Genomic DNA, 22,573 nt, shown 5'->3' with positions numbered 1-22,573 from the left:
AAAAGTTTTCTTCCCTACAAGAAAAGGCTCTATTTAGGAATAAACAACAGAGGGAGGGGAAGATATTAAACTCCTGAACTAATTAACAGAAGTAAAGGAGGTGATGGGGGACAATGATAATTAATATGTACCCTCCTCCTAACCAAATCTCCACATACATTCATTCTGTATATGCACACACAACAGCAGCATCATAAACCGTCTCAAGTTCTTGCCATTATTCAGTTCGACATCTGCACATGTTTATGCGTCTCTCCAAACAACCTCTTGAACACCCTGCTGGAGCTGTCATTTTTTTCTTCTCCCTATCTGGCAGATGGCAAGTCAACAATCGGCATCAACAGCAGCCGAATATCTCCCCCCTCCATCCGACCCCCCTAAACAGACACAATAATAACTTCTTTGTGCTTCCCCACAATGCAGCTGCTTAAACCATTTCGCTACAAGGCTGCTTTGCCTTAATAAAAAAAAAAAAGAAAAAAAAAAAAAGAAAAAAAAGAAAAAATCCCTTCTGTCAAGTCTAAAAAGCAGCATAATGTTAAGCAAGCTAAAGCCACAGCACAGCTGCAAACGGGCAGACACATTGACAGCTCCTCCCTTAACAAAGCCCTGTGAATTGAAGGGGGTTCATCTGAGGCTCACACAGTAATTAGTATAAAAAAGTCCGACAGCCTCTATTATGCTAGGAAAAAAAACTGGACAGAACTGGGCTGCTGTTTTGCGTCAAGAGTTCTGCTGCAGAGTAGATAAATCATGTTGGGTTTTTTTCCTCTCTTTTTAAAGACAGTAATAAGGAGGATGAGAGAAGCTAATTTGAAAACTTGGACACAGTAATTGTACCATATGGTGAGCATTTATCCCTTCTGAAATACACGCTAACAGTCACTTACATGCACAGTGCTTTGTTTTACAGTTGTTATTCTCTCTACCATATTCATAAAATGGATCTGAATATCCGATACTCCAGAGAAGTTGTGTGTAATTAGCAGCAAAACTGCCTGAGCTTAATATATTGGCCTACCATAGCAATCTAGTTAATTGCAGAAAATCCCATGCCCCAAAATTTAAACAATGTCCACTTCAAGGATTTTTTATTTCTCTCGAAATGGCTAAATATCACACATAATAAAGTTCAGAGAAGCCATTTATTAACACTAATACTCCTTGATACTGTTGGCTCTAAAACACAGGAGCAGGAGGTATTTTCTTTTTCATCCATGCAGTATAGAGGAATAAATTCAAGAACCATTTAACAGCAACCAAAAAGTATTTCAGTTTCACCGTACTTGGGAATGGAACTGCTCTGTAAGCCTAAAGGTGAAACTGAAATTCAGCATGGGGCACGGGAGGGAGACAAAGACTTCAAATCCACTCCCTCACCTCCACCCCCATTTTCTTCCTGGATTTTTCTGGAGTATTTTCATTTGCAATCCAAACACCTCATTAGTAAGGACATTCAAAATTTGGGAAACATATCACCCAACCCTCAGGGTCTGCTTGCTCTTTACCACATACTTCCAGCTTTTCAACCTGTTTGTGCCACCAAATCATCCTGGAATCACAGAAGATAAGGAACCAGTTAAGCAGAGCTGGGAAAACGTAGGCTTCTTTAAATAAACACCATAGTTATATGACAAAATTAATAAATATTAGATGCACTGCTTAGAGAAAATAAAACGTAGTGAACTTCCCAGTAAAGAAAATTAAAAAAAAAAATCAAGCAAAATAAAAAGAAGAAAATGTGGTGAAAAATTGAGCAGCCACAAAATGAAGTTGGCAACTGAGAATAACGGTATTTGCAAAGAACTAGAATGGTTTCTTTCTATCAGTCTTTATCTTAGAAGACAAAACCAGCAATCTGCTTCAGGTAACAGACAAGTTTCACTGTCTCTGGATCAGAAAGGAGGCACTGGAACAGCGTGCTAGGTACTAAGGAGTCCCAGTAGTAGGCAGAATACATCCGTAATCACTAAGGCATTTAAGTGAGGTGAAAACTACTGGCAAAAACCAGCTACCTTTCAATGATTACAGTTAAACTGAAGGGTTATAAATTGAAGGGTTATAAATGGAGAATTACATCATGCACCCCCAAGAAGAACCAAAATGTTTAAAAAGAAAAAAAAATTTGAAAATTTCAAATCAATAGGCTGGATTGTAATTGAAGAAAACTGTTTATAATTCTGTTTTTAATCATACACTTAGAGCAAACTGACTAACACTTGCAAAGGTGAGGAACACTTGCAAAGGAAGTGTGTAGTGCATCCCATGTCCTGCTCCATTGCATCAGCACTGGCATCCATGCTGCTGAAAGCAGGTGTACAAGATTATCTAACCAAAAACACACCCCTAGAAAAGAGTTTTTGACCAGATCAGAACCATTTCAGCTCACTCAATGGCCAGTATCTGTACAAAGGAGAGACAGGGAGACAGGGAATGCTTGGCTAAGGGCAAGAATAATGCAAGGGAAAGGGACATCTTCATGAACTTAGTCAAGATTAACTATAGATTAATTATACTGCTGTCTATCATGAATTGCAATTCTTGTTTTCCAGTTAAACTAGGAAATCAGGTTCAAGTGACTGAAATTTCTAAGATCAACTGCATTCCTAATCAATGATGCAACAATAGGTCTGATGCAATATTAAACCAAAAATTTCCCTAATACAATTTCACATTCTATACAAGCAAAGTATATTCTGAACATATGTGCCAGAACATACTCTGACAACATTTTCTTTACTCATGTACACAGAAATTACAGATAAAAAATAACTACAAGAAACATGCACAAATCTCCGTACTCTGGCAAATAATTAAGAAATCCCTTTAAATTCACCATTTGAAAAAAGCTAGAAATTACATGTATTTGTGAAGTAATTATTACAATTTAATGGTAATAATAAAGTCTCAGCAACACAGATATCCCGATCAAAATTGATATTTTGAGTTAGCCGTTCAATACCTCCCATATTAAAAACAATGCCAAGAACATAAGAATAATTTGGTCAATAAAGTATTTTCTTAAATATGCAGACTACCGTTAAAGTAATAGAAGATTAAAAAAATCCTCAAATTTTTAACCTCAGGATTCTACATATTTCTAAAATATTTCACTGCCTTAAAATGAATAAAACTGCTCCTAACATTCACATAAGAATCATAATACAGTTCCATTTTAATATACACATTTTACAATATTTTAACTTGCATGATTTTATTACATTACATTTGAAATAAATACTCAGGCAACTAAGGTGTTAAAAAGTCTTTTGCTTCAATTTTTTCCAGTCCTCTGAACTAAAAGAAAGCTTGACTGATAAGCAGAAATGCAAAATTCTGGACCCAGCAATTTTACACCACTAATTCTGCCCCATTTTCAGTCCCTTTATAAACTTTTAAAACAAAGCTATAAATTATCAACCCTAAAATTCCAATGGAACTGGAAGATGAGAGACCTGGATAAGACATACAAATGTATCTAGCAAGTCTCAGGATGAGGTTTGTTACTGTTTCTCCACTAACAGACACACATGTTGTGGTTTCACCGCTATGAGCGTGTGTTTTTTCCTAGTCTGAACTACTGGAAACTTTTTAATGTCTTAGCCTACAAAATAGTTTTGATAGAAAAGGCAGCCTAATAACTTACAGGATGACCTTAAATAGATTTCAGTAAACTTTACAATTATTTTTGTCAATATAAAAGTCAACTTTCATACAAGAGAAAACACTGTAATATCCTCCTACATCTGGCTTTTCTGACATTCAGATTGCACATACAATAATTAACTGGCACCAAATATTTAACATTTGTGACACCAAAGTAATGGAAACCAATAAGGAACTGTAATTTTCAAAAAAATATATTTGCATTTCTATTGAATTAACTAAACAAATTTGATATGGTTTTAGTGGATGTTTTTTTTTCCTCTAGAAAGTAAACAGCACAATTCTCTAATTAATAAAAACAAAATGGAAACTGACTTACAACACTGACTTCAAAATCCTTGAGAAGTCTGTACTGGTGATGTCACAAATGCTGTCACATCTGAGCGGGTATTGTCTGTAGAAGGTTCAGAAATGTCCATTTTAATCAAAACATTTATTAGAGGCACTTGCGTCTTTTGTTTTTATTTCAATGAATTACAGAATGCCTTAAGAATCATGGTTGCAACTCCCTTTAAAAATAAAAAATTAGGTAAAATCTAAATAGCTGAACTATAAGGACCTGATCTACAATGGATATGGAAACCCATGTAAGAGTGAGGGAAATCCATATTTATGATCCATCAGCTTTAATAATGATGTTTGCGTAACGCTGATGTAATAGTCACATTTTCTAATTTGCTTAAAATGGACTACAAATTATTTCCTCAGAGTACTAAAATGCCAGGGATAAAGAACACACAATTTCTCCAAGCTTGCAGTTATTTTTAAATTAAACCTTTTAACTTCCTGATACTTCACATCCATGTACTATCTTCCATTTCTCCCCACTGCAAAACACTAACTACTAAACAATTACTTTTCTTAAGTCAAGAAATCCTCACATCACTGGTCCAGAGACAGAGACCTAAAAGAGATGGAGACATTTGTTCACTTAGACATAAGATGTGAGAGTCTGAAAAAACCTTTTCCTTCTCTCCTTTCTCCCTGTGCAATTTAGGAGCATCACCAAAAGGACCATGCTGTAATATGAGAGATGTGTAGGTGCCTGAAGAGCTCTTAAACATTCATCTTCCTAAGTAAAGCATTTACAGCATAACTATTTATATACTTAAGTTTCTTTTAATGCAAATTATCTATGTTCTATAATAATTTCTGTATGTCCTTAGTGGAAATAAACCAGCAAAGAAAGAATCTTTTCCAATAAAGACTTACAGTGAGAAAAATAAATTCAGGTACTGAACCTCTTAGAACATCTTTTAAAATTTCGTATCTGTGACATAAGAAGTGGAACAAATGACAACAGAACAAAGCTATGCTTTTATTTCAAATTCCAAAGAGGCAAAAAAGCAAAAAAACCCTCATGCCAGAATGAGGTACGAGGACATATGGGCAGTCTATCACCTGACTACCAAACAACAGTACGAAAGCTGACACATGTTTGTTAATCCCAAGAGGTAAAACGCTGCTTTGTCTTCTGGGGGTCGTGCTGCAGATGAGCACCCGTTATGATGCTGATGCATTTTTCTATGCTGACATTTCCCTGGGAAATTTGAGTTCCCCATTAGGGAAAAGCAACACAAATTTTTCATCTCTTCTAAGAGTCTTCCATATTTTTGTTTACCAAGTGTGCACATAAGAATAGCATGCATCAGCAGCACAGCTGAGACAGTTTTAACAAAAGCTTTTCTTCTTGATGTCTACAGTTTAATTCAGTTAAAGTTTAAAGCAAGACTATTTAGTTTTCAGTAAGAGCTTGATATTTTACTGACAGATCACAATTTGATAAGGACTGACTGAAATTTAGTGATAAGATTATTGGTTACAGACAGCAAGCCGTCTCCAGACAATCTGAGATGATTAGGTAAAACTGATGTGCAAATACCCAACATCAACAGAAAAATATAGGTAAAAATAATGAAAAATATTTCCCAGAAATATGAGTATTTTCTAATGTACTTTTTAGCTCCATACGGGGCAGAATAAGGTGGAGTCAAAGGATGAATGATCAGTAAGGTTTAGAAACACTCTAGTCTCCTAGAAGTTCCTCTTGCTCCTGAAATAAGCCTGTTTCCTACAGTTCCAACAAAACTTCTTATACAATTCCAGGGGCAATGTTTCCTCATATCTTATCTGATCTGGCTGAGGAGAAACCCTGCCTCCTCCTCCTTCCACTCCTGCAGTCCCATGGTCTTCCTTGTCTGATCTGTCACTTATGCAGCTCACTGGTCCAATAGGTTGAAAAAAAAGTGGGGGCAAAGAAGAAATAGAACAATGTCTTGCAAGATCAGATACCTAACCCCCTCATCTCACAAGTTTTGCTAAATTCATCACAAGGTGCCATGGGACATATGTTCCATGCAGAATCTATTGGAACCTTCTCCTTCATTAGCAGCATACCATTAGATTTGATTAGGTAGAAAAAGAAAAAAAGTCTGAATACTCTTTTGAAAACTTCTTTGCCCCTGATACACTGGGAATCTGGCTATGTGAGTGACCACGCGGGAGGGCTGTATGTTTATCTATTGTTGATTGTATGAGCACCAAAGCAGACAACATACAGCTTTCTCATTGTGGCCTCCATCAAAGCATGGCTGTCTTCAAACAATTCCATGTACTTAATGTGTCAAAACAACACTAAGAAATTGATTTATTACCATGAATCAGTATCTTCACACAGAAGAATGTAGTGGACTAATGGGCTTTTAATTTAGTATAATGAGAAAACAAAAATACACAGCAAAGGAAGTATGTGGGCACATTGCAATAACAGAGCCCTAACTGTCCATGATATAGAGTACAAAAGTGACTAACAGGTGGTAACAGCAATACCCAGCTAGGAAAGCCTAGGAAACACACAGCTTTCAACCTTCCTGCTATGAGCAGGGACACCTCATACTAGACCAGGCTGCACAAAGCCTCATCCAACCTGGCCTTAAACATCTTCAGGGAGGAGGCTTCCACAACCTCTCTAGACAACCTATCCCAGCACCTTACTACCTTCATGGTGAAGAATTTCTTCCTGATGTCTAACCTAAATCTACCCTCTTTCAGCTTAAAAACATTACATGTCCTACTACTACCCTCTCTGCTGAAAAGCCCCTCCCCAGCTTTCCTGTAGGCCCCTTCAGGTACTGGAAGGCCACTCTGAGGTCTCCCTGGAGCCTTCTCTTCTCCAGGCTAAACAACCCCAACTCTTCCATCCTGTCTTCATAGCAGAGGTGCTCCAGCCCTCTGATCATCTTTGTGGTCCTTCCTGGACCCTCTCCAACAGCTCCATGTCTTTCCTGTGCTGAGGGCTCCAGAGCTGCACACAGTACTCCAGGTGCAGCCTCACCAGAGCAGTGTAGAGGGCACAAATCACCTCCCTGGCCCTGCTGGCCACACTTCTTTTGATGCAGTCCAGGATGTGGTTAGCCCTCTGGGCTGTGAGAGCACATTAGAAGCTCATGTCAAGCTTCTCATCTACTACCTGCCTCAAGTTCTTTTCCTCAGGATTGTTCTCTAGCCATTCTCCCCCCAGCCTGTATTTGTGCCTGGGGTTGTGCCAACCCAGGCGCAGGACCTTGCACTTGGCCTTGCTGAATTTCCTGATGTTAGCACTGGCCCACCTCTACAGCCTGTCAAGGCCCCTCTGGATGGCTTCATTTCCTTCTAGGGTGTGAATTACTCCACACAGCTTGGTATCATCAGCAAATCTGCTGAGGATATACTCAATCACACTGTCCATTTCTCCAACAAAGATGTTGAGCAGCACTGATCCCAGTACTTACCCCTGAGAAAAGCCTCTCATCACTTGCCTCCACTTGGACACTGAACCACTGGCCACAACTCTCTGGGTGTCGTCACCCAGCCAATTGCTTATCTACCAAGTGATCCATCTGTCAAATCCATGTCTTGTCAATTTGAAGACCAGGATGTCACGTGGGACAGTGTCAGATGCCTTGCACAAATCCAGGTAGATGACGTCAGTTGCTCTGCCACCATCTCTGTAGCCTTGTCATCGAAGGCCACCAAATTGGTCAGGCATGATTCGCCCTTAGTGAAGCCTTGTTGGCTGTCACCAGTCACATCCTTATTTTCCATGTGCCTTAGCAGACTTTACAGGAGGATCTGTTCCATGATCTTGCCAGGCACAGACGTGAGACTAACCAGCCTGTAATTACCCAGGTCTTCCTTTTTCCCCTTGTTAAATACAGGGGTTATGTTACCTTTTTTCCAATCGGCAGGAACTTCACCAGACCACCATGACCTCTCAAATATGATCGAGATATTCTACATTCAGTCACAGAGCTCCATTAGTTCTTATGCTGCTACAATTAAGAGCTCTCTACATTTTCCCAATAAGGTTCTTTCTCATGGCAAGGCAACCCCATACCCTTCAATATCCACACAGGTTCTCAGAATCTCATGTTCTAAAGTAATTCCCTGCAACATGAAAACTTTTATCATTTTTCTTCTCTACTTTTTCTCCAGAATGTAAATATTTGTTTTAATATTAACTATTAAAGGAGAAACTGGAATGTAACTTATAATTCCCATCTCCCTATGCTAATTTACTTCTCTGTGTTCTTACTATGCATCTTGAGAGGCTGCAAGAAAACCATTCTGCAGAACTTGACTAGGAACTCCCAAAAACTGCCAGCATTAAAGAACCCAAAGATTTTATTTCACTCAATAGGTTTCAAAATTTTTCAGTTCATGGAAATCTAACATTTTCCAGCAGAAACATGGAGTCTTAAATACCAAGAAAAGTGCTGTGTCCTATACCTTGGACAAGTTGGCTGGTTTGTTTTCTGTAACCTTTTGTAGATTCTTCCAAAGCAGTCCACAGATCCTCCTGGATCTGCAAACAGGATGGAAACTACTATTATTACTTTTAACCACTATTGACTTATTATTTGAAACAATACTACTTCTCTAGTGGAAGATTTCTTCATCTCCCAGGAATCTGAGTACGTCATAAGTAGGTTTATCACTGGACAGGAAGAAAGCTGCCCAAATAAATCTGATATATATGCAAATATTCAACATCAACAGAAAAATATAGATAAATAAGTTAAAAAAAAAAAAAGCCAAAGACCCACTCAAAAGACCATACAAATGGGCAGACTACTGAAAATCCTACAAAACCAGGAAAAATTGATGCCACAGTACAAAAAAAGAAAACACAGTAGTTCTCTCTTCCTCTCCCTCCCCCTCTCACACATGCACACAAAATCTACCTGGATGTTTCAATGGAAAAGTTTAAAAGGTTATTATAGGGAAAAGGTCAGTATTAAGAATGACAAGCTCACCCAAATAAGGAGGAAAAGGAATGACCATAAAAAATGGCAGAGTAATGTAAAGACAAAATTATGAGAGCTAGAAAAGAATGTGAAGAGCTTCTTTCAAATTATGTTAATCATCAATACCAGGAAGCCAGACAAGAAATCAGTGGGACTGCCCAATAACAGAAGCACAGAAAGGGAACTCAACGATACAAAAATCCAGTGATACAAAGCAGAGAGGTATTACAAATGATTCACCTTAGTCTTTACTGCTAAATGCATTGGAAAGATATCAAACCCCAGACTGTTCCCTGTAGTAGACATGTGAAAGCCAGATGGTTTAATGTAAACATGTAGGAATTATAAGATGTCAGTAAGTCACCAGACTGGATGACAGGACAATAGCCAGCCAGGAGAGCTGAAGGAACTGAAAGGTGAACAGGAGTGCAAGGAGTACACCCCATGAACACAGACGGTCACAGGCCCAGAAGACTGATGGATTGACAACACAACTTCCAATATAAAGAGACCCTAGAAAGGATCCCAGAAACTACTTTAGAGTCTGACTCCTGCTTCTGGTAAGTAATTAGAGTCTATAATATGTAAGATCACAAAGCACACAAGAAGACATGGATCTACTGGGAAAGAGCCATCAGAGCTGCTGTGAAGGGAAAGCCTGCCTCACTATCCTGAGAGTTCTACAAGGAATGCAATAAACATGAGGGCAAAGGGCATCCTGTAGGCATAATGCATTTGTCAGGGTTCCTCCTTTAATACAATTAAAGAAATCAAGTTGCCACATGATTGAAGAAGAAGTCCTTATACAGTCTGAAAGCTAGATAAGGAGAAGGAAATGAAACATAAGGCTTTATTGTCATTTTCCAGCATATGGAAGACAGACATGACGCTCCCCCAGGGATCCCAGCTGGGATCATTTTTATATGACATCTTCATCAATGACCTGGGCAGTGGTGTGATCCATGAAATCTTAAAGATTACAGGTGATATTACAATGTAGCAGATAGGCAAATGGTATGGAAAACCAGAAAGATCTCACAAAACTGAGCAGGCAAAGCTGACAAATGAACATTGGGTACATAAACATGAGGTAATGTATCTAGCGAAAAAATAATCTAAATTATGCCTCACGATGTTTAACTTAGAACCACAAATTATAGTTTAGTTGAGTCCTGGATTCACCACTGACAGTTCTATGAAATTGTAACTTCATGTACAGCAGCCAAAAAAACCTGACAAAATGATAAGCATGTCACAAAGGATACTAAGATCAAGAGAAAGGACGTAGCTTTGCTGATACAGAAAACACTGCTGTGTACACATCTTCATTACTTTGCAGGGTCTTGCCTCCACATCTCAGGAAGAATATAGTGGAATTACAAGAAAATAAAGAGAAGGGCAACCAAAATGATCTTGTTGATTGAACAACTGCCTTTTCTAAGAGAGAATGAAAAGATGAGGGCTCTTTAGTTCAGAGTGGAGAAGTCTCACGTTTACAAAATCACGAAGGCAGTAGAAAATTTCAGAACTGCTGTTTAGGAAATACCAGAGGACAACAGTTAGGACACTTGCTGAAACAGGATCACACAGAGATATGCCATCTAACTTTACTAATACAAACAGTTCTGGGCACTGGGAAAGTGAAAGGCAAGAAAATGGCAAAGCTTGCAAGCCCTCCCTAAACAGCATCTCCTCTGCCACTGCTGCAGAGAGAATACTGGGCTAGACGGGCCACTGATATGGCTCAATAGGCTTTTTCTTATGTTATAATTACTTGAAAAAAGGCTTCCCAGTTTGTACACCAACTGCCTTGCAACAATTTAAAACTGTAATTTCTTACCCTCTCTGCTGTACACATGAAAAACAAATTATATTATCACTTCTCTTTTCTTATTTGCCCCCAGTAACTGCAATTCACTCAACCTGTACTCACAGGTCACACACCCTAAATTGCTGATCATTCTCATTGCCGGTCTCTGCTTATAGTCTTTATAATCTTGAACTGCAGCATCTAGAAATTACTGAAATTGTCCAGCTAAGATCTTGAGTGATCAATGGAACAGAAATATGCATTGTACTGGCTATATTACTACTTATACATGCCATTTACGCACTGACCTCTTCACAACAGTGAGATAAAATTAATAATCACCTTGTGATCCATGGTACCTATCTACTGGGCTTTTTCCTGAAGAGCTACTTACATAGCCACCCATTCTCCATCCATTTCTTTGCAAAGTAGATCACTCTAGAGTACATATTAAACTTGCTTCCCCTGAATGGTTTCCAGTTCCATGTTACCAACACCATTATGAATTCTAATCTCAGGTTCCAGAATGCCTACAGTACCTTTCATCTTGGAGATGCAAGTACTGCCTAGGCAGAAATCAGAAAATAGCCTAACAAAATTCTACTCCATATTTACTTCCATTTTGATGCTGAACCTTTAATAATTACTCAACACAGTTTTCTAACAGTTTTGCTTTAAGAAACAAACCCCACAGTTGTTCCATCTAATGGATATACTCGTTCGCTTATGAAAATAGTATTCACCAAATATCAGAAGCCTGACTAAATCCAAGACACAGCATCCAGAGCTTCTCTACTATACAGACTGCTACCTTGTCAATGAAAGGAAATTGTATTAGTTTGATAAAATTTAACCTTGCCAAATCAACTTTGATTCATTTCATTAGCTTCTAGATGTTCATAGTCTACTTGTTCTAGTATCTAGCCTTAAGTTACATTGATATCAACCATTTTGCCATAATAATACAAATTTTGTTTGAACATAAACACCATGAAAAGCTATCAATATAATTTTCTCAGTGTTATTAACTACATTACAGTCTATGTTGTCTATAAACTTAATTATCAATGATTCTGTATTTGTTTTCTAAAGTACTGAACCTGTCAAACAGAGCCAGTCATAAAACTGATCACGGCAGAATACAATAATATCATCACAGACTTTCAACTCCCAAATTTTTAGACAGTTTGATTTTGGGTTATATAAAAATAGGAAGGAAAGAAAATAGAATCTAGCTTAGTATCATAAAAGTATGAAGGAAGAAAAAAAGAATGCAGGTTAGTCTCAAAAGAAGCAAAGCCTTTACTAAGGGTCTTATTCTCTTGTGTACAACAGGCCACACACTAATCTTTAACTCTGACATTAACACAACATAGTAAGAGTGTTGTGGAACAATGGCATAATTAATTCAAAATGCCCACTGCAAATATAAAAGAAAAATACCTTCAAATATTCACCAAATAACACCTTTATGTGACTATTGTTATCTGCTGCTGCCAATCAGTATTGTTATGGTTGTACAAAGACTCCAGTGCACCAGACTGTCGCTAATTATGTATATTCAAGTGATTAGCAAGCACTTGTTGCCTTGTTCACACCACCCTCCAAACAGCAGCCTTTGAGAGGAGAATAGACTGCAAATTTATTGAGAGAACACTGTTAATCCTTTGGGGAGAATGTAAATGTAAACAGGACTACTCTACATCAAGGTGCTTTGACAACAAAAATCATCTGCATAAACACATGCTCAACAACAAACAGGTGTTCTATTTCACAACTAGCGCCCATTTGATGCTTTCAAGTAAGCATTATGCACAAACTGTTAGAAGTACTTTGAAACCAGCTGCAATTACTATAATTAGCTGTTTTCCTACACGTTGGGCTTTTTTTCCCCCTGTACCTGTTCAAGTATTGTGTTAGTTGCAATCTGTAAACTCAAGTGAAGCTAAGGTTCCAGCCTCCTGTTTTAAAATCCTTTCAGTTCAGTGTGCACTATGATAAGTTTATACTTATCATTAAAGTGCCACCAGTTATAAGATGATGTTTGCACTAAATAACAGTCCTACAAATGTCAGTTCACTCATCTAACACTCATCGTGAATAGGAAAACAAGGACAACTGCCAAAATAACACCATAAAAATAGTAACCCTTCAATGTTCAGGATTTCCCTTTTTTACAGAACTGTCCCAGGAACTAACAAGATTTATTTTTAATAACAAGAACTTTACTTCTGGTTTAATTAGATAATGGGTGGTGAAAAGTCTTGCTTGTAGACAGCAACTCCCAATATGCTACACATAAATGTTTTTTAATATTATTTGGTCAGAATGCACATGCTTCTTTCTGTTTAATCAATACAAAAAGCACCTCTACATTGTTTTTTATTCTCATCGAAACGATGTATTCAAGTGTCTTTCTACTCCTGTCTCTCAACCTTTCATGGCAGACACATAGAGCTTTTTTGTTTTCAGCAGTTCCAAATCATAGAATCATAGAATCATAGAATCATAGGGGTTGGAAGGGACCTCGAAAGATCATCTAGTCCAACCCCCCCGCCAGAGCAGGGTCACCTAGAGTACATCACACAGGAAGGCATCCAGGCGGGTTGCTTCATCCACCACAGTGATGCATTTCTACAGGTGAGTTCAGAATGAACAACCAACAACCCTAGTGGCCTTTCCTCCAAAGTCACACCCTAATGTGCTGATTTCATAAGCTTGGCAGTGCCACCTATAGATAGCTAAAATCCATTTCACCTGCCTTATGATTTGCCAGATTTTAAGCACTGAACTGAGTAATTCCATATTCAGCACCTGCTGAGAGACTTTTTTTCACAAATGAAAGGCTTAACAAGCAAAGACTGGGACTGCCAAGGGAGTAGGAACACTGCTGGGAGGAAGGGCTAAAGATGATAAATACACAGAGCTAGAATAAGGACCGGCTATAGGCAATGGAAAGAAAGAGGCTCTTTCACCTAGGGTGAAACAGGCAGTAAAGTCTATGATAGAGCACCTTTCCAAAACTGGGAGACAGCCTACTGTTGACAAGTTAACTTGACATCCTCTACCAATATAAAAATATACCTGAGGTCCTTCTGAAGTATTTTCCATCTGTAACAGAAGAATCCTACTTCTGTGGATGTCCACACCAGCTCATTTACAGAGCTCTGCAAATTTTTAACAACATCCACTACTTTCTTCCCACCAAATTCTGCTCAGCTGGAAACTATATGAAAGCTTCAGTATAGCTGGGTCTGACAAGCAATATACTATGTGTTCATAGCAGTTACTCTCTTAAGAAACAAAAAGAATGACCAAAAAGATTAATAAAAAGTTATGATATTGTGAGACTTCGCACAGCAATGCAGGGCACATCACATGTATATCTAGAAAATTCCAGGCAAAGCTAATTTTTGGGCTTCTTCCAGAGAGAAACCATCCTTTGAGAAGTCCAGAGGATAACAAAGCAACAGTTGCTCTCATTTTCTCTGTTATCTCTTATGGCAGAGACATATATAGTGAGCCCAGCTATTTCAATTGTGCAAGTAATCCCCACAATGGAATGGACATTTCTTTTTCTCTAGTATTTCTTTCTTGACAAACAGAAAAAACTGGCAAGTTATCAAAAAGATAAAGATGAATACATCTACAGCTTGTATATTCAAAGATGAAGAAACACCAGTTACCTTAGGCTTTTATTGTACGTTAACAGCTGTAAATTAGAGAATGTTGTCTTGTATTAGACTAATCTTTGATTTGCATTCCTAGCCTTTACACTGTAATCCCAAATCAAATTTCACAATAGAGTAGTACGCAGTCACTGAAAAAAATGCAAAGACTGCATAGCATCAACACCTCCATTCCATTGACCTGAAGTAAGGTAATTCAAGGAACTAGACTTTTATTTTTGGCATAGGGTATTTTTTTATGTTTGTTTAATTCCCTGAACCAACACTGCTTGCTTAGATGAACACTGCTGCTACATCAAAATATGTGCCTGAAATGCATATACAAAGGTCACAGTCAGCAGCCCCTTCTTTCCCCTTCTAGAGAAAGACGGCCATTCATTTAGCTAAGCTAAGTATATCATCTCCCTGACTTGAAACATGAACAGATATGTAATAGTTTAAGCTAACCCTTCTGATTTTGCAGTAAAATAGACTGTCAGTAATTTGTTGCACAGTTTCAATGGCAACTGTAACTTCTGCTGTCACCACATGAAGAAGTCGGAAGAAGGGAACAAACAGCTGTGAAATGCTTAAACAGCTACAAGTAGACATAAAAATACGGTTCAAATATTTTATTGTCAAATAAATCAGCTATACACTACAGAGAATATATAAGGGTGGTTACTACTCACCCCTCCCATCACCACATAGAGTTACACACAGACACATCCACTTTCTGTATAAGACTCTGTGAGACTCAAAGGCAACTAATTACAAGAAATACTGTATTGAATTCCAACATAAGGAGAAGTTTAGAGCCTGGTATCCCATTGACACACACAAGTATGTACTGTTTCTGTGTTTCAAGTAAAAGCTATGAGAGGAAAAAAAAGAAGAGTACGTAACAAGAGGTCACTACCAGCATTTGCAAAGAAATACACATTATTTGATAAAAGTATTAAAGCTTTACAAACTAGCACCATCCCAAAAAATCTATGTATATGTTTACAGTCATTTTATCACAGGGCATTTACTTAAGTACTCATGTGAGATCAACAGGAAACCATTCTACATAAATGCTTTGAGATATTGCAAGTCTGCAGTGAATCAGTCAAATAATAATAATTTTTTAAAGAACAAACCACCCATAAACACCAAAATAATCAGCTGTGGCTTCCACAGAATAAAGAAACATAATTTTAACATGAGACCACTTTGAACTTTACAGTATTAGTTACCTCTGATTTACTGTATTTCATTGAACCCTTCTCTTGAAAATTAATTTTCCATTATTTTCCATGAATACTGCATCCAGATTTTTCCTTTTTTTGCATGCGTTCTTTCTGATGAAAGGTGAGATCTTCCTAAAAACCGAGCTGGGTATATGAAAAGGATAGAAATTGTTGTATTAAGCTAACATTCTTAGCTAACACACCTAGCAAGTCTCACTTCAGGCTATTGTTTTAAGACCATATTTTTCCTGCAAAACACTCTATAGTGGTTACAAGTTATATCTGAGTAGGTCAGATCTGACTGCTGGGTTTCCTCAGGAAGAGTGGGGATCTTTTAGAATGGACCAACTGCTCCTTTCAAAAGCCCAGGCAGGCAATCTGGGCAAAGCCTGAAGGTCCAAATCAGTCCTTCCTTTCAAACCTGTAAAGTGCACTTAGTTTCTATCAGGAATGAAAAGGCAAGTGATTAGCATGGGCCAAGGCATCACACCTACACAAGTCTTGCATATACTTCTCATACTATTCTGAGCCTTCCTATTATGGAGAACTAACTTGCAATGCCAAATAAATTATGGTATTTATTAATATGTTGAAGAAAGCACAAGCAATCTAACTGTGTTCAATATTCTCCAAATGAAGTAATGTAGCCCAAGTTATAGCCTGTAAGCTTTGGTGACTATGGCCAAAGGTTTTTATGAGGTGAGAGTTTCATTCCTAGTAAGAAAAGGAAAAATATCCTTTCAGAAAGCCTCCCTTTTGTGACAAGGGCTCCATACAGGTTGTGTACATAACTCTCTACTAGAAAAATGAAACAAGTCAGGGATGCTACAAGAGGAGACCCAAAGCAACACAGGAGCTGCAACTAATAGACTGGGTGACAGAGCAAGCTAAGAGATGTAGCTAATGGGAGCAGTTAACCACCACCCCATTTTGGAAATGTGTGCAAAGTTAGCAGGAGCAATTAAAAAGGCTGTCATAAACAACCTGACATAGACCATTCAGTCTTCAAATCCAATCTTCCAGAGCACCAAAGCTCTCAAGATAATGACCACCTAAAGCTGGGACTGCTCATACAGTCCTAGCAACCTGGACCAACAGAAAACCAGGACACTAAATCATGCTTTTTAGCTGGACCAACAAAATCCCCTGCCCACAAGGTGGGACTATTCTGTCAACAAATCAAATTGAATATAAATAGAGGAACATAATAGTGGCAAGGCTACATTGGCAAGGCCTCATAGCTGTAGGAGATCTGGGTCATGACTACTGCCAACATGTTTTCGGCATGATTACCGATAGTGTTACGATTCTATTATCAACAGTTCAGACTTCCCAAACTGATCTTTCATTGTCTTTTACTCCTTTTAATGGTTAGCTGCAACAGGGAAAGTACAGCTCACAGACCAGCTAGAAAGCATGATTTAGTGTCCTGGTTTTCTACATGAGGAAAGAAACTTGGTCATATATTGTTTTTGTAAGGACCTCCACACACACCTAACAACAGAGGTTTGCAGAGGAATGGCATCCTTCCTCAAAGACCAAGCTTCTGGAATGCATACACTCTCCCTACAAAAACATTTACTTTAAGTTGTGTTATCTGGCTGCCTCTATAGTCCCTTCCCCCTTATTTCCTGCAAAAAAAGTCCAAAACAAACTATCACATGGTTAAAGAAAATACACATACTCCCCAAAATCCTCCTTCAGCAGATTGGATGACCGTACTCTGCTGTCTCCTGTTTAACAAATGATCAATATGTAGTGGGTTGGAATGGTATTTAAAGCGGGTGAGACAGCAGCACTAATACAAATACTTAAAATAAATAGATTTTCCAAAGCAGTTTATTAAACAGGTCCATATTGTAACTAAAACACTAAAATGCATTTACAACTAAGGCTGACTAAATGAAATTTGCTAGCACCACAATATCCATGGCAGAGCTAGCACATTGTGATGGAGATTAGGGTTCCCCACCCACTCCAACTGCAGTACAGCAACTCTTTTTAACTAGCCTTTGTAGTGCTGACTTCCACAACCCCAGTAGAGTAAGGCAGTTGCTCCTTACATTTCATTCCAAGAGCAGGCAGGGGCTGCAGGCGGGTTCAGAGCAGTGCCCGGAGTGATGTCACTCTGGGCCGGCAGGGGAGGAACAGTACGAGGAAGCATCAAACCCTCGCACTATGCAATGGGTTCTGCACATGGGGGCAGGTTGTAAAGCTGGCCGGGGACCAGCGAGACTTTAGATCATAGTTTCACCCACAGCTGTAGCAATAAACACAACATTTGCTTCTATTCCACGAGATGTGTCAAATGTAAACATTAACTCTATAGCTGAATTCCCAGTTTACATTACGCTAAGCACAAAGAAGAAGAAATGCAAATAGCTGACCTCTAGTAAAGCTAATAAATCCCTAAGTGTTGATTCCCAAATACTTTCAGATAATTCCCTTCCCCTCTTCCACAAAATACCTTTGGAGTAACATCACTACAGTTTTAAACAGCAAACTACATTTATGACCCTGAGAAGTTAAACAGAAGTAGGAAACAATGAATGAGATCATCCGGGGAGGGGGAGGAATGTTTCTTTTCACAAATTACTGCCACTTTTTTTTTTAATTTTTACTTTAAAAAAAAAAAATTTGCATCCTAAAGCTTTTCTCAGTCTCCCCATTATGTAACAGTTCTTTAGGAAACCGCCAGCTACCCTGACAACTGGGATGTTTTGCCAGAGTGGCTTTGTCTAAATCCTAAAGCAGTACTTGGCTATGCGCTGAGCCCAGCGGCTGCCTGTGATCTGAATGCCAATTAAGAGCGCTGGCCCTCTGTGACGAGTCAGAGACTTAAAGGTCTATCTGAGGTCAGCAAACTGTCTGGGCTACTTTTGTGAGCTTAAAAGACTGAGAAACACAGCCAACAACACAGTCCTCTCCTTTAAGTGTCACACTGAGCAAAGCGCGTTTCATGTGCATTTGTCTTTGCATTTTATTTAAAGCAGAACGAAATACATTCTCTGTGTTTTGCTTTCATTTGCTTCTGAGTCTTACTTTCACTCCCTCTATCACCAATGAAATTCAACCTCCTAGAGGAAAGGTAGGGATGAAGACTACAGTACTTGTACTTCAAAATCAATCAACAAAACATACATATCCAAAATTTAATTAATAGTGAAATAGCGTGTGTCCTGTTTGGCATATGCACTGCAACTTTGTTATACTGGCTCTGTACCATTTGATTTTCCAGCCTTCCTTCCAAGCCCGTATCACACATTTAAAACTTCTAATTTTTGTTGCAAATCATGAGAAATAGTGCAGACGGCCAAAAAGCACACAAAAATAGTTTGCCCAGATTTGCTATAAACACCTTAAAATTCTATTTTTGACAATTGTAAGACAACTTTTAAAACAAGAGATAAATAATCCATCAACATCAGTAGTTATGAGGAAGGAGTAACTTCCTTCCCATTCTTTCACGTAATTTCTACTTTCAGAGGCAGAGACATCATTATCTGCTAGCTGCACAGAATGCTAACTTATTTTCTTTCTTAATATTGCTTTTTATGCAAACAGTGAAATCTTGCTTTGTTTTATGAGCTCTACAATGCAAGCCAACTTTTTTGTAAATATTTAGCTAAACTATAAGCTGAGACAATTTTCTAATCTAACAAACCGTATCATTTACTTTCCCAGTTTTACCACCTTTCCATTGTAATTGACAATTTAAGCTTAAGTTCTTTCATGGAAAACTGCAGTTGAAACACTCCAAATTGTTATGTGTGAGCACCTTTCATTAACCCTAAAAGGAGAGGATACCTTGCTTTCCAGGATTATGAAGACTGAAGACAACTAAGTTTCACATGAAGTATTACTCTATCATTACATGAAGGTTTAGAGAGAACCTGCATTAGTAGGTATTTACCATAGAGAATTCCAAGAGATAAGGTGAAGAAAAACTGCAGTGCATGTGCAGATTTTTAAGACATTGCAGAACAAAAATTAATTTAAAAATGCAAAGTTGGTCATTAACTTGTCAGATAAAACCACAAACTGAAGAGGTAAGAGAACAGCTTTGCTGAAACCAAGCCTAGATCTCCCACTGAGGAAGGCTGCTAACATTTTGAACTTGCAGATTATTCCTTGTATGGCTACATTAGGAAAAGAACTTCCAGTGATATATTTTTGGCATATGATCTTGAGGAGCACGTTGCTTCTTTACTTATTTTACCTACAGTAATTAATTCATTCTGAATGTTACAGTGAGCAAGGAGAACCAGTACCAAGTAACAGTTACATAACTGATAAACCAAAATTCTGTGGCTTAATCCTGGCTCAAACCAGGACATATGTATAAATACACAGATATCTATTTAAAGCTGCATTTAAATTATTGAAAAGAGAACTAGTATCTTTTTAAGGAAAGTATCTATTGTATTTTTTTTTCAATCCATCACCTTCATTATAATATTCCTCATTCCTCATATCTCGAAGGGCTCAACCTAATTCCTGGCCAGAAAGGGTATTTCCCTGGTACAACCCTACACAAAACTTATACAAAGCTTACTGAAGATATTCCCAAATCTTCCTCCCAACTTTTAAGTCAGACCCCCAGTACTTTTGCCACAGATGTTTACAAAACATGGTATGCATTTCTCCCATCAGTGATCTCCTTTCTGAAGCCTCCAGCTTTGATATGACACACCTCCAACCCCTGTTAAGTCTTCCACATTCACAGGCTGCTGTGCTCCAGCAGAAATTTTTCCCTCCCATTGAAGTGCTGAGCAAAATGCTTCTAAAGCCAGTGTTGTACAAGAAACCTTACATCTCACGGAACAGCAACTGAGATTGCATCATCATTAACGTCAATAGTGGCTTGGGGCCAAAACATCAATTTCCATTACGTAAAACTGAGACAGTTTAAACTCCAAGTAAGTATTATGACCTTCCAAAATTATCAAGAAGGCTCTGTGTGACCATGGAAAAATAATCCTTCATCTGATGAGTTTCACAACCTCATAAAGAGTGGGAATAAGTTAACAACAACAACAACAAAAATCAATAAACTCTACACCAATTTGTGACCCTGAGTATTCAAAGTCTTCAGCCATGCTTCCAGTACTGCTGAAAGGCAAATGTCTGACACCCCTTCTATAGAAACATGCACTTCCAGGCTTGCAGTTGGCTGACGAATCACTGACTGATAGCACAGGAAGACAAACTCCCAGAAGAAATTCAAAGCTTCCTCCACAGCTTGAGGCAACCTCTTCAGTTCCCTGGTGCTCTTGTTTTGGGGTGAATTCCCCATGATCTTCAGAGAAGCAAACTCTCCAAGATTTGTAGCTTCTGTGTTAGACTAGGACTGCACTACTAATTTATCTTATCAGTCGCTTGCTGGCCAGCATCAGGAAGAGTAATACATTAAGTGAAGCCTATAAAGAAAAATACCATGATAAAACTAACTGCTCATTCTTATTTCTCTCTTTCGTCTTCTCTCCCAGTATCCATGCAGCATCACAGTGGTCATAGGGCAAACAATTCTACGCACTGACTTCACTTACAACACTCTCAATACATGGTCACAACCTCCACATCCACTAACAGACAGTATCATTGTGCTCTGCACTATGCAGCAGCAGTTGGAACACATAACAATTTCAAAAGGATGCTGACGGGGAAAATATCAGCTGATGTCTGAAATACAGAGAAGCCATGCAGGCTTGACAAAGTCTCAGAGTTACAATACACTTTAATAAAAAAAAAGCAAACAAACCCAAACAAACATAACCAAACAGATGTTTACGTATCTTGGGACACCTACTGTGATAAAATGTATATATTGAGCACAGCAAGGGTAGCAGTTTGCTATGTGGAATATAAATTACATGAGTAAGCCATTTTATCTGGGCAACGTCATCTGAATTCACTCTTTCAGGAAGTGAGAAACAAAATATGTTTTTTCAAACTCCTTTCTTCTTCCTCAGTTCTCCAGTCTGTGTCTTCCTGTAATTTTATTTCAAGCCCTGTTCTTATACTTCAATCTTCTTTTACTTACTTCATCTACATGCAAAGATATACTTTAAACAATTTTAAGAATGGCCTCTAAAACAAACACCCAAACAAATTCAAGCCTACAAACTTAAGAGACTTTATAAATTTTCTGGAATGCTAAAAGCCGATGTGCTACAGCTTCTTCCAATGTGAAGAAGTCTATTTCATGCATCTTTAAAAAACAACTGCAAAGAAAGAGAAAATCCCTTATACAATTTATGCTGTATGTACAAGCACAAAGATCCCCTCAAATTTTGGGTTCACAGCTAAATCACATTCCCTATGTTTTGTTAAAAACTTGGGGGGGGGGGGGAGGAAAATTACTGAGAAAAACAGATTCTCCAAAGATGTATTTCAGCATCCTGGACCATTGCAAGGTTTTGTGATTACATGAGAACGTCTCACATGTCTTGACAAGTAAATCCCATAACTGTCCACTATTGATCATCACTGCTCCTTTCTAACAAGGAAAGACCTCCTGATCCTTTTACAGAAGCCCACATGTGTATGCTCGCTGTCTCCCACTCAGAAAACTCTGATTTTAAAATTATTTTAATTACTACAGATTTAGAAGTTTGATCACATTTTTGATAATTTTCACCTAAGTGGCTGTACCAGGAAACCATACCTGTAAACTTCTTTAGGTTTATATGTTAATACAGGAAACCAGATTGAGTGCTTTATTAAGTCTCTCATACAAGGTAAGAACTCTTCTTCAAAGCAAACACTCCTTGGTGTCTTGACTATCCTTTCAAACCTTTGGCCTTTGCATTTGTTTACATGTGTTGACAATTTAAGAAGCATTACCTAGGCAAGATTTTTTTTTTTTGTGATTTCCTGTGCAGTCTCTCAACTGTAACATGGCTTAAAGAA

The 22,573-nt window shown here is 38.2% G+C and overlaps 1 protein-coding gene across 4 annotated transcripts in view; it reads right to left on the bottom strand.

The window, feature by feature from the left end:
• The window catches only part of AKT3 (AKT serine/threonine kinase 3), a 149,629-nt gene that overhangs the window by 78,818 nt on the left and 48,238 nt on the right, over positions 1–22,573 (bottom strand). The window contains exon 3 of one of the 4 annotated variants that reach the window (XM_051616221.1): positions 3,986–4,060. The exons of the other annotated variants lie outside the window; for them this stretch is intronic. The gene's annotated coding sequence lies outside the window, so the exon portion shown is untranslated. The remainder of the gene's footprint in view (positions 1–3,985; positions 4,061–22,573) is intronic. 4 annotated transcript variants of the gene reach the window in all.

The sequence above is a fragment of the Apus apus genome, chromosome 3 (genome assembly GCF_020740795.1).
Source record: "Apus apus isolate bApuApu2 chromosome 3, bApuApu2.pri.cur, whole genome shotgun sequence".
NCBI lineage: Eukaryota > Metazoa > Chordata > Aves > Apodiformes > Apodidae > Apus > Apus apus.
This window is presented reverse-complemented; position numbering and strand designations above follow the sequence as displayed.